The sequence below is a fragment of the Hylobates moloch genome, unplaced genomic scaffold (genome assembly GCF_009828535.3).
Source record: "Hylobates moloch isolate HMO894 unplaced genomic scaffold, HMol_V3 SCAFFOLD_6, whole genome shotgun sequence".
Lineage (NCBI taxonomy): Eukaryota > Metazoa > Chordata > Mammalia > Primates > Hylobatidae > Hylobates > Hylobates moloch.
Genome location: NW_026652281.1, coordinates 84,459,592 through 84,472,694, shown reverse-complemented (window position 1 = coordinate 84,472,694; position 13,103 = coordinate 84,459,592).

Below are 13,103 nucleotides of genomic sequence, written 5' to 3'. Positions count from 1 at the left end.
GGTTGGAGGAGTAACTGTCTTTCTTTCATTCTTCTTCCTCCTTAGCCTCTGCCATACTCCTTGGGAGCCCAACTCACTTTCTTTAGGAAAGGAAGCATCTGCAATGGGGTTTGGAAATCTCATTGCTTGGGGGCCACTGGGGGTGCTTTGGCAGTGATGCCCCAGCCCAGAGAAGACCTCGCTTTCTTCTTTGAATTAACTGAAATCTCTGCCTCCCATGAGTTCTTGTCGGAAAATTGCTCTCAATCACTTACAGCTATTTCCCTTTCCAAGGGTCTAATTCCCCTAATTCCCAGAATGCTGCCCTAATTGTATTGTAGTTTCTGAGAAGGTGACGATGGTAGGGGCTGGGTGTATCTGTGTGTGTCTGTGTGTGTATCTGTTTGTGTCTGTATGTGTGAGGGTGTGTCTGTGTGTGTGTCTGTGTGTGTATCTGTGTGTGTGTCTCTGTGTCTCTCTATGTGTAAGGGTGTGTTGTGTGTGTTTGAGAGGGTGTGTGTGTGTCTGTGTGAGGGTGTGTGTCTGTGTGAGAGGGGGGTGTGTGTGTCTGTGTGTCTCTGTGTGAGGGTGTGTGTCTGTGTGTCTGAGAGGGTGTGTGTGTGCCTGTTTGTGTGTATCCGTGTGTGTCTGTGTGTGTGTCTCTATGTGTGTCTATGTGTGTATCTGTGTGTGTCTGTGTATGTCTGTGTGTGTGTCTGTGTGCGTGTGTATGTCTGTGTGTATTTGCCAAATGGGGATCCCAGCACAGGGAATGGGGATCTCTTGGTGACTTCCTTTTAAAGCCTGCATTTTCCTGGACACTGAAGGTGTCCCAAAGACCCTGGCCTCCTTCCCGAGCCTCATCCACTGACCTGAGACAGTGGCTGGGAACAGGCCTTGGGGTGAGGATGAGGCCACCAAGTTTGACCAGGAATGAGTCAGAAATGTTGTGGACTTGAAGAAGGCCAGCTGGAGGTCTTGTTTTCAGCAACCCCTGCGGAGGGCAGGAAGGTTGGCAGAGGACATGGCGTGAGCTCATGCCCAGTGGGACTACCATGGCCCAGTAGGTCCCACAGAGCAATGTCCTCTCCTGTCTCCTGGCGTTTACTCAGGCCTCGTATGGCCGACTACTGCGGCCTCATCTGAAGCAATGTCTGTGTGCAGGGAAAATTCCAATTCTCTTCCACAGCTCAAACAGAACTTCTGGCACCAAATATGTGGGTTTTTCCACACTAAGCAATTCTCCAATTCTCTGCAGATACCAACTGGGCATCCTGTAACTCAACCCAGCTCCCACAGGCAGAGGGCTGCTGTATTATTCCATAAGACCATTTCCCATGTCAGACACCAACTGCAGGTGGTGGGTCCCCAGGTTATCCACGCTTCTGTCCCACTTGGCTATAAATAAGAGGTTCCCAAAACCCCCTCCTTAGAGTCAATTATTTGCCAGAATGATTCACAGAACTCAGAGAAGCATGATTACTAGCTTATTATAAAGGATATTACAACTGGCTGGGCATGGTGGCTCACGCCTGTAATCCCAGCACTTTGGGAGGCTGAGGCAGGTGGATTGCTTGAGCCCAAGAGTTGGAGACCAGCCTGGGCAACATGGCGAAACCCCGTCTCTACAAAAATTAGTCAGATGTGTTGGCATGCGCCTGTAGTCTCAGCTACTTGGGAGGCTTAGGTGGGAGGATCATCTGAGCCTGGGGAGGCTGAGGCTGCAGTGAGCCATGATCACGCCACTGCACTGCAGCCTGGGTGAAAGAATGAGACCCTGTCTCAAGAAAAAAAAAAAGATATTACAACAGATACAGATGAACATCCGGATGAAGAGGCACATAGGGTGCCTAAGCCTGGAAGGGTCCTGCGCTTGGGAATGTCTGTCCCCGTGGAGGTGGGGGGTGCCGCCCTCCCAGCATGTGGACGTGTTCACCACCCTGGAAGCTCTCCAAACCCTGCAGCTCACGTAGGCATGATTGATTTTTAACTCACTCTCCAGCCTCTCCCCTACTCAGAGGATGAGTGTGAGGTTGAAGGTTCCAAGCCTCTAATCATGGCTCTGGTGATCAGCCCCGTCCTGGCACCAACCCAGAGTCATCTTGTTAGAACAAAAGATGTTCCTACCACCCAGGAAGTTCCAAGAGATTAGAAGCTCTGTGTCAGGAACCAGAGTCAAAGACAAATACAGTTGTCCTTCTGTGTTCATGGGGAATTGGTTCCAGACGATCCCCCTCCTCCATAACCAAAATCTATGGATGCTAAATTCCCTGATATAAAATGGTGTAGAATTTGCATATAACCTATGTACATTCTCCCATATACTTTAAACAATCTTCAGATCAGTTATACCTAATACAAGCAAATAGTTGTTATACTGTGTTGTTTAGGGAATAATAACAAAGGTCTATACAGTGTTCAGTACAGATGTAACCATCCTTTTTTTGTTGTTTGTGTGTTTTTGAGGCAAGGTCTTGCTCTGTCACCCAGGCTGGAGTGCAGTGGTATGATCTCAGCTCAGTACAGCCTCGACCTCCTGGGCTCAATGGATCCTCCCACTTCATCCTCCCAAATAGCTGGGACTACAGGCATATGCCAACACGCCTAGCCAATTTCTTTAGTTCTTATAGAGATGAGGTCTCCCTATGTTGCCCAGGCTGGTCTCAAACTCCTGGGCTTAAGGAATCCTCCCACCTTGGCCTCCCAAAGTGCTGGTATTACAGGTGTGGGCCACCACACCCACACCTAGCCCATTTTTTATTCTGAATATTTTCAATCAGAGATTGGTTGAATCCATGGATGCGGGACCCATGGATATGGAGGGCTAACTGTATAAGACCAAAAGATATATCTAGCATCCCTACCACTCAGGAAATTACACGGGTTTTAGGAGTTCTGGCTAGGTGCCGGAGACAAAACCCAAAATATATACTTCTTCTTATATCACAGTTATCACAGTCTGTGAAATCATGTATTTGATGAACTCGCTGTATTTTTTTTTTGAGATGGAGTTTTGCTCTTGTCGCCCAGGCTGGAGTGCAATGGTGTGATCTTGGCTCACTGCAACCTCTGACTCCCTGTTTCAAGCAATCCTCCTGCCTCAGCCTCCCGAGTAGCTGGGATTACGCCAGCTAATTGCACCAGCTATTACGCCAGGCACTCGCCACCACACTCAGCTAATTTCTGTATTTTAGTAAAGACAGGGTTTCACCATGTTGGCCAGGATGGTCTCGATCTCCTGACCTCGTGGTCCGCCTGCCTCAGCCTCCCAATTTTATATTAAATATATAACTATTGAAACAAAGTAATTCATGCTGCATTTCATCTAAAACCTCCCATCCCCCTAGTGGCAGCTGCCATTCTTTGGAAACTTGGCTTGAGCTTTGGGAGAGGGATGAGGGCGGAGTGCACATACAAAGTCCTCTTTGCCAGACTGGGAGCTGGGCAAGGACAGACTGTGCCCAGTCCTGTGCCTGGCACACAGAAGGTGCTTGTGGCGACATGGTGTGGGTAGAGGAAGAAGCACAGCCTCACATTCAGATCCAGGTTCAAAAACTGGCTGTGCTCTACTGTCTGTGCAATTTAGGGGAAGCTAACCTTGGTTTTCCAATCTGTACAATGGGGATACCATCTGTCTTACAGTGGCGTTGGGAGGCTAAGTGGGATGGTATATCCGGGACTTAGCACGGAGCGAACTCTTAATAGATGCCAATTTTCTCTCCTGGTATTTTATTAATCAATTGGTGCTAAGCTGTTAGTGAGGTAATACGGCCATCTCCTTTCCCAGAGGAATCTACATTTGGCCTCAAGGATCAATCTGAAGTCCTGGGATGGCAGGGATCAGCACTATGGTGGAGAGGCACTTAGGCTTGGCAGGTGGCCCCCATTGGGACCACAGTCTCGGTTTTCACAATGGCTGATCATGGCTGCTGCTGGCCAAAGAGGCAGGAGTTGCAACGGGGGCTGCCTGCTTGTGAGCTCGCAACCTCAATTCTTCCAGGGGCAGGCTGGGTATTACAATCTGGCAGCGATAAAACTGATCACAAGACTGAACTGAGACAGCAGGGAGTGGTGGTGCTTATGGCAAACTGGAGAGTGCCTAACACATTCAGGCCCATCTGAAAGCAACACCACCATTACACTGGCTGGATGAGGAAGTCTGACCAGGCCAGGTGCCTCTAGTTGGAAACCCTAGAAGGGCTATTCCAGGCAGGAGTAATATTCACAGTATTTACCCCCCAGAAGGCCTGGTTAAGAGACGCCAGTTAACTCCCCATTTCAAGCCTCTCCACCACCTAAAACTCTGGGTAGAAGCAGGAACGAACTTTTCCCTGGGCCCCGAGGCCTGAAACTGCCATGTTCTGCAGCCATTTAACACCCAGTCCATAAACAGTCACCGCCTGCTGCACCCTCCCTGGGCTACTCTCTGGGCTTCCTTCCCTGAGGTCCAGCAGCTGGGAAGTGACTGCTTCCAGGCTGTGTGGGATCCTTGGCACGTGTGAGCTGCTCCCTCCACCCCTGGGAAGCCGCATCCAACCCAAGCTGGCCTGGGCTGACCTCAAATCCCCGCCACCCTGCCAGAGGCAGCTTCCAGCCCTGGTTCCTGGAGCTCAATCAAGGGATCCGAATCCTTTTACTTCTGCCTCTCGAGCTCATGCCCGTTCCTGAGGGGAGGTCGGGCTTAGCAGGTGTGGCAGAAGCAGGCTGGGTGCAACCTTCTCTCAGAGTTGGCCTCCTACACCCGGGGTCACTGGTAGGACTGAAGGAGATGTGGATCTGCTTGGCACAGTGAAAGTCCCAAATGTCAGGAAGGGAATCATGTGCGGCTTGTAAAGCCACACGATCCACTGAGCTCTAATCATGCCACGAGGATGATCTGGCCCCTGCCCTGACCTCTTGGTGGGAAGCATCCCTTACCCCGATGTGCTCTGGTTTGGAAAATGCTTCCACGTCTACACTCTATGGGATCCTGTTCACTGCCTCCAATGTAGGCAGGGCAAGAAACGTTCTATTTGTGTTTTAGGAACAAGCGGTCAAGGGACTTACTTAAAGTCACATAGAAAGGTGAGGACAGAGTCAGGATGAGAATGCAAATCTCCTGGCTCCCTGGCTTTCCTCACTGCCTTCCACCCCTCATCCCACCTAAGCCTCCATCTCACCTCTGACACCCCCCTGCTGGGGAATGTGGCTATAGGAATAGGCGCACTCCTCCCTATGAAACTGGTAAACGGTGGAGCTAGGAGAGGGAGCAGTGAGCATTTGAAGCCCAGTAAAAGACTCATATTTCAAGGCTCACAGAGCCCATCGTGTGTGATTCTCAAACTACACCAGCTGTGATGCAGCCTAGCCAAAAATGTGTAACTTGAATTCACCAAGTAGGGGATCCGACTAAATGACACCACGTGGAAGCAACCAGAACATGGGGTGCCCTGCGAGACAAGTGGCCCACCCTCTCCACGTTTCATCTCATAAAAGGAACACCATGCTGGACTAAAAGACAGAGAAGGAAGGTAGCCACCAGGTGCAGTCTGTGGTACTGGATTGGACAGTGGTGTGGATGAAGTGGCTGTAATCAGGAAAGTCTGACTGTCATCTAGGTATTACCTGGCAGGAACGTGTATTAAAATGGAAGGGAGACTGTGGACTGAACAAAGTGAGTTAGGAAGCTCCATGTTATCAGACAAATCCAAAAGGAGAATGTTCTACAAAACAACTGCCTGGGCCACTCAAACATGTTAATCTCATAAAGTTATTAAAAAGGCAGGGGAAATTGCCATAGACAGAGTGTTGCTGTACCCCAAATTAATATGTTGAAACCTAATCCCCACTGTAGGGTATTTGGAGGTGGGGACTTTGGTAGGTAATTAGGTCACAAGAGTGACATCTTCATGAATGGGATTAGTGTCTGTATTAGTCCGTTTCCACACTGCTGTAAAGATAATACCTGAGACTAGGTAATTTATAAAGAAAAGAGGTTTGACTTACAGTTCCACACGGCTGGGGAGGCCTCAGGAAACTTACAATCATGGGGGAAAGTGAAGGGGAAGCAGGGCATGTCTTACATGGCAGCAGGGGAGAGAGAGTAAGCAATGGGGAAGTGCCACACTTTAAAACCATTGGCCCTCATGAGCACTCACCTGCACAGCATGGAGGAAACCGCCCCCATGATCCAATCACCTCCAACCAGGTCTCTCCCTTGACACATGGGATTACAATTTGAGATGAGATTTGGGTGGGGACACAGAGCCAAACCATATCAGTGCCCTTAAACAAGAGGCCCCAGAGAGATCCTCCACCCCTTACACCATGTGAAGACATAGTGAAAAGACAGCCATCTATGAACCAGGAAGAGGCCCTCACCAGGTACTTAATCTGCTAGTGTCTTGATCTTGGACTTCCCAGCCTCTAGAACTGGGAGACATACAGTTCTGTTGTTTATGAGCCACTCAGTTTATGGTATTTTTGTTATAGCAATCCAAATGGACTAAGACAGAAATGTTATAATTTAAAGGAGACTGAAGAGACGTGATGACTTAATGTAACATGTGACCCTCGATCGGATCCAGAAGATATGGAGGTGTGCCACCCAGATACCCCTGCAATGGGCTGCCTCCTGCCGAGAATGTGGCCAGCAGACGGCCCCTGCTGTTCGCTCTTCGGGATCTGCTTCAGCTGGAGAACTGCCTTGCCCAAGGTCAGCCCCATGCATACTGATTCAGGAGGGGCCATCAAGGCCCTTCTGGCTCCATATAGGACAATGTGACGGGCAATTCTCACTCCAGAGCTTCCCCATTGGGTGGACTGAGGCTGTGTCAGGCCCATGTGGCAGTTCTTCCTCTGCTCAGTCCTGCTTCCTTTCCCAGGCACAGATGCCTTATGAGGCGGAGCTTGCAGTGAGCTGAGATGGCGCCACTGCACTCCAGCCTGGGCAACAAAGCCAGACTCCGTCTCAAAAACAAACAAACAAACATTTTGTACCCCCAGTCCATCTTGGTGTGAACTCTTGAATAACCCAACCTTTAGTGCCAACTGTAAGGGACAGGATTAGGAGGTAAGGATTAGGCAATTAAGGGACATTGTATTAGTTAATAATATTGTATCAGTGTGAAATATGTTTTGTTTGTTTGTTTGTTTTTTGTTTTGAGACAGAGTCTCGCTCTGTCACCTAGGCTGGAGTGCAGTGGCGTGATCATAGCTCACTGCTGCCTCAACCTCCTGGGCTCAAGGGATTCTCCTGCCTCAGCCTCCCAAGTAGCTGGGACTGCAGGTGTGCACCACCATGCCCAGCTAATTAAAAAACTTTTTCATAGATATGAAGTCTCATTATGTTGCCGAATTTGGTCTCAAACTCCTGGGCTCAAGCAATCATCCTGCCTTGACCTCCTGAAGTGCTGGGATTACAGGCGTGGGCCACATGCCCAGCCTAAATTTCTTGGATGTGATAATTGTGTGTGGTGTAGGTGGACATCCTTGTTCTCAGGAGATATATGCTGAGGTATTTAGGGGGAAGGATCATGATATATGCAACTTAGTCTCAAATGGTTAATCTCTCTCTATGTATTACTCTATGGGTCTCGCTATGTCTGGACATAGATATAGAGAAATCTATATAGACACTGGGGAGACAGACAAGACGAACATGGCAAAATGGCACCAATTCATGAATGGGAGCCATTTTTTCAATTTATTGTAGGTTTGACATTTTCACAATGAAAGTTGAAAGGAAAAAAATCAATATGTATGGTGTGACCTCATTTTAGTAAAAACAATACACATATATATAAATACACAGAAAAATCTGGAAGGATGTAGACGAAGGAGATATAGTGGTAATCTCTGAGTGGTTGGAAATGTGTTATTTTTATTTGGGGATCATCAGTATTTTCCTGTTTTCTAAAATTCACATATATTGCTTTGGTAGTGAAAGATTATTAAAATAATTAATAAAGGCCTATGGTGCAGGAAAAGGTGGCCTCCTTTTGATCCAGGAGGGCAGTGTCCTGGAGCAGGGATGACGTCTCTGTTCCTCCCAACGAGTGAGGTGAAAATCCCAATAAAGTCACTTTCTCCATTGGCTGTTCCAGCCTCAGACTGAATTGGCACTGGCTTGATGGGTAAATCCACAGCAGGGAACAGCTGAGGTTGGCCTCCTCGTGGAAGGTGCTGGGTTAGTCCAAGGCTCAGGGCACCCAGAGCTTCTCTGTGGCCACAGTCACATGCAATTTTCAATTTCCAGTTCTGCTGGTGTGGGGAAAGTGTATGGGTATTGCTTTCAGTTATAACTATAGTTGAATTTTTTGTTTTTCCTTTTTGAGACAGAGTCTTGCTCTGTTGCCCAGGCTCTGTTGATCTCAGCTCACTGCCACCTCTGCCTCCTGGGTTCAAGCAATTCTCTTGCCTCAGTCTCCTGAGTAGCTGGGATTACAGGCGTGTGCCACCATGCCTGGCTAATTTTTGTATTTTTAGTAGAGACGGGGTTTCACCGTGTTGGCTAGGCTAGTCTTGAACTCCTGATCTCAAGCAATCCACCCACCTTGACCTCCCAAATTGCTGGGATTACAGGCGTGAGCCACTGTGCCCAGCTTATAGTTGAAATTTTTTTAACCCTTTTTTTAATGCCTCTAGAGGGAAGATTTTTTAAAAATCTTTTTTTTTTTAAGAGTCATGGTTTATGTTGCCTAGGCTGGCTTTGACCTCCTGGCTCAAGCGATCCTCCTGCCTCAGCTTCCCGGGTAGCTGGGATACAGGCACCCGCCCCCCCCCTCCCCCGGCCGGCTTTTTCCATATTCCTCTTGTGTGTTATTAGCTATAATCAGTTCTGATCTTTTTGTAAACTTGAAAAAAATAATTTCCCTCTTACCACATGTATTTCACTCTGAGAAAGCTTTCTCTGCAATCCTTGGTTTACAGGGGATATTACATTCAAATACTCGTAGTGTGAACTCCAGAACTGGAAAACTTCAGCACTTTCTCAGTCCCACACCCGTGGCTGAGGCCCACCTAGAGGGCTCTGGTGAGCCTGGGGGTGGCACCACCCTTAAGGGAAGGGCTTAGGGAGGCCCAGAGGCTTCTCACCCCTTTCTTTGACCCCATGCTGCTTGTTATGCCTGCCTCAGTTAGAACTCTTGTTTTCGTGGCCCATCCCTGGGAACCATCATCAATCAATCAGCAAATATTTGCTGCCCCCTTCTTAATTGCTTGGTGCTTAGAAGAAAGCTTTTTTGACAACTCAGCATGATAAGCAGAGCATGTAATTATCGGCTTCCTGGGAGCAGCTCTTGTTTCACACAGAGCATCTTTTTAGCTCCCTTTCATCTCTTTTACTGGCCTGGGACATTCTGATGACAAACCTGGATGTGTCAGCATCATGTTCAAGGTGAACTTGGAGAGCATGGGGCCATTCAGGCCTGTGTTGGCTGGGTCCCTGGGCACTGGGTCGGGTCTGGGTGGGAGAGCGCTTGCCCAGAGCAGCAGCAGGCCACACAATCCAAAGCGCGAGACACTCACCCAGATGTCTCCAGGTCCTGCACATACAACACAGCCCACTTTGAACTCAACATTTGTTCTTCAAACTATCTGGTGTTCACAGAGCCCTTCTGTGAGCACTAGACTGGTTTAGGGTCTTGCCACATGCTCTTGCAGGCCCTTCTAATTCCTATCACTCATCAGATTTTTATTTTATTTTATTTATTTACTTATTTTTAGAGATGGAGTCTCACTCTGTTGCCCAGGTTGGAGTGCAGTGCTGCAATCACGGCTCACAGCAACCTCAAACTCCTGGGCTTAAGTGATCCTTCTACCTCAGCTTCCCGAGTAGCTGGGACTACAGGCATGCACCACCATGCCCCGCTAAATTTTTAAATTTTTAGCAGAGATGGAGGTCTCCCTATGTTGCCTAGGCTGGTCTCAAACACCTGGGCTCAAGCAATTGTCCCACTTCAGCCTCCCAAAGTGCTGGGATTACAGGCATGAGCCACGGCTCCTGGTCTCATAGTATTCTAATTGCTTAACAACCTTCTCTAAGGGCACCTAAGTTCACATGAACAGGGACCAGGTCTACCTTGTTCAACACAGACCCTTCATACTTGGCAGTTGGTAATGCCCGGCAATATTTGTGGAATGAATAACAGAATAAAAGTTCGAGCCACAGTTGAAGAAGGAAGCCAGAAATCCGTTCAGAAGGGAAGCAGCCTCACATACAGGCCCATGGCCATAGCCAGAGAGAAAATGAGGGACAGCGAGCCACGGTCAGGTGCAGGCTGGAAGGTGACACCAGGCAACCATGGTTTGGGCCATAAACTATTGGCAGAGGAGAGCGCTGGGATGTGGTCACACAGAGAACAAACCTCATGGTGAGCTGGGCAGCCTAGAGACACTCTTCCACTGATCACCAGCCAGGTGTGGCTGAGTCCAAGAGACTGAGGCTGTAGTGAGCTATAATCATGCCATGGCACTCCAGCCTGGATGACAGAGTGAGACCCACCTCTAAAAAATAAAAATAAGAAATAGAAATAAAAACCCCCAAAAACTGAGTTGTGTTAGGTTGTTATTTTTATTATTTTCAAGTCAATGAGTCTTGACTAACACACAGGCTTTGTTTTGTCCATTCTGTCTTGAATGAGAAGGAACATTATCCCCAAGGGCATACTGACCAAGATCAAGGGAGCCCCAATATTGTATGGCTCGGGCTCATCGATTTCTTTTCAGGGCTCTCTGCAGCTGCATTCCCACTGCTGACATGAGCTGTGGCATTTTTTCCATCAAGTGGAATCTGAGTCTCTCAAGTCTTTGGAGTTATTTGAAGAAACAGGTCCTTTCATCTCTTCTGGTTTCCTTGGAGCTTGTTCTATTCCCTTTCATCTCCAACTCATTAAGATGGAAAGGTGTAATGGCATCAGATCCAGGAGTCTGGATGTGCATGAAAGTACACAGGCGATTCTGAGCAACCTCAATAGTCATCTGTGTTCTACTTCCTTTAGAATCACAGGCTGCTTCTCCTTTTTTTTAAAAAAAAAAATATACCTGGGTGAGTGGGACACCCCCAGCTCATACAGTCTGCTAGAGGTGCAGGAAAGGGGCTGGTTACATTTAGTCAGAGGCACAATGGGTTCCTTCCTCCTTTCTTTCAGTAAAACTTTCATTTTAGCCCACAGTTCCCAATTTGTTGTGCACCTGAGGAAGGCCCCCTGCAGTCTGAGTCGTGCGGTTGTTGGGAAGTCTGCTCACCTCCTCCTCAGCTGGTCCCTCTTCTTCAGAAAAGCGCTGGAAGCGCTGCAGGGCCTCCCTGCTTGATTCCTTCCTGGTCAGTCAATCTAGCATTTGTTGTTTCTCACGTGCTCTTTTATTTCTTTGAGTCCCCAGTGGACGGCACATTAGTTGGGGGCAAGAACAGTGTATCCCTAGATTTCCTTTAGGAACATCACAGAAGGCCAGGCGGTGATTCAGGGTTTTAATCCCAGCTACTCGGGAAGCTGAGGTGGCAGGATCTCTGAAGCTCAGGAGTTGGAGGTTGCAGCGAGCTATAGATAGCACCACTGCACTCCAGCCTGGGCGACAGAGTGGGACCCTGTCTCTTAAAAAAAAAAAAAGCACTTTGGGAGGCAGAGGCGGGCAGATCACGAGGTCAGGAGATCGAGACCATCCTAGCTAACACGGTGAAACCCTGTCTCTACTAAAAATACAAAAAATTAGCCGGGCGTGGTGGCGGGTGCCTGTAGTCCCAGCTGCTCAGGAGGCTGAGGCAGGAGAATGGTGTGAACCCGGGGGGCAGAGCCTGCAGTGAGCAGAGATCGCGCCACTGCACTCCAGCCTGGGAGACAGCGAGACTCCGTCTCAAAAAAAAGAAAAAAAAAAGTATAGAAAAATAGGGAATGAGGGGCTCAGGGCAGTTTAATGGATGCTGGGGCATGTCAAGAGTTTTATCATCAATGTAAGGAAACTGAACTGGAAGAAACTTACACTGCAGTATGTACTTCTAGGTTACAAAGACTGACAGCTGTGACCCACTTTGGGTTTTCTCTTCACACAATGCATAAGAAGAAATAAAAGGTGATGTTTCTCTAGTCTCTACTTAGTTTATCTTTGCTCTTATTTTTATTATTTATAATATTATTTGATAATATTTATATTTCCTTCCTTCTGCTAACTTTGGGGTTAGCTTGTTCTTCTCTTCCCAGTTTGTTTAGGTGTGAAGGTGAAGTTAGGTACCTGGTTCAAGATCTTTTTTTTTTTTTAATCTTTTTAATTTTTGGAGAGGGTCTCGCTTTGTTGTCCAGGCTGGAGTACAGTGGTGTGATCTTGGCCCACTGCAACCTCTGCCTTCTGGGTTCAAGCAATTCATGTGCCTCAGCCTCCTGAGTAGCTGGGATTACAGGCATGCACCACCACGCCTGGCTAATTTTTCTATTTTTAGTAGAGACAGGGTTTCACCATGGTGGCCAGACTGGTCTTGAACTCCTGGTCTCAAGTGATCCAACTGCCTTGGCCTCCCAAAGTGCTGGGATTACAGGTGTGAGACACTGCACCCGGCCTAGAGATCTTTATTTTTAAAATGTGTTTACTACTATAAACCTCCCTCTGAGCACTGCTTTTACTACTTCACATAAGTTTTGGGATGTTGTGTTTTCATTTTCAGTTTCCGTTTCAAGATATTTTCCAATGACCCTTGTGATTTCTTCTTTGACCCACTGGTTAGGAGTGTTAATTTCCACATATCTGTGCATTTTCAGGTTTTCCTTCTGCTATTGATTTCTAGTTTCATTCCATTGTGGTTTAGAAAACATATTTTGTATGATTTTAAACTTCTTAAATTTGTGAATACTTGTTCTGGGTCCTAATGTGTGTTCCAGCCTGGAGCACATGCTGTATGCCCTTGAGAGGAACGCGTATCCTGCTGTTGGTGGTGACAAGGACTCCTTAACTAAACGTCAGATTCCTCTGGCCTTCTAGGCCTCAACCTTGGAGTCTGTCCTTGTTCAGGCCTTCATCACCCAGCTGTAGCAGAAATCTTCATAAGTCAATGTGGAGGACCCCCATCCCCAACCTCAGTATCTAATCACTCTCGATATTGGCTTGAATTCTTCTCCCACCCCTCACCTCCAGGTAATGCCTGCCCACTCTAACCT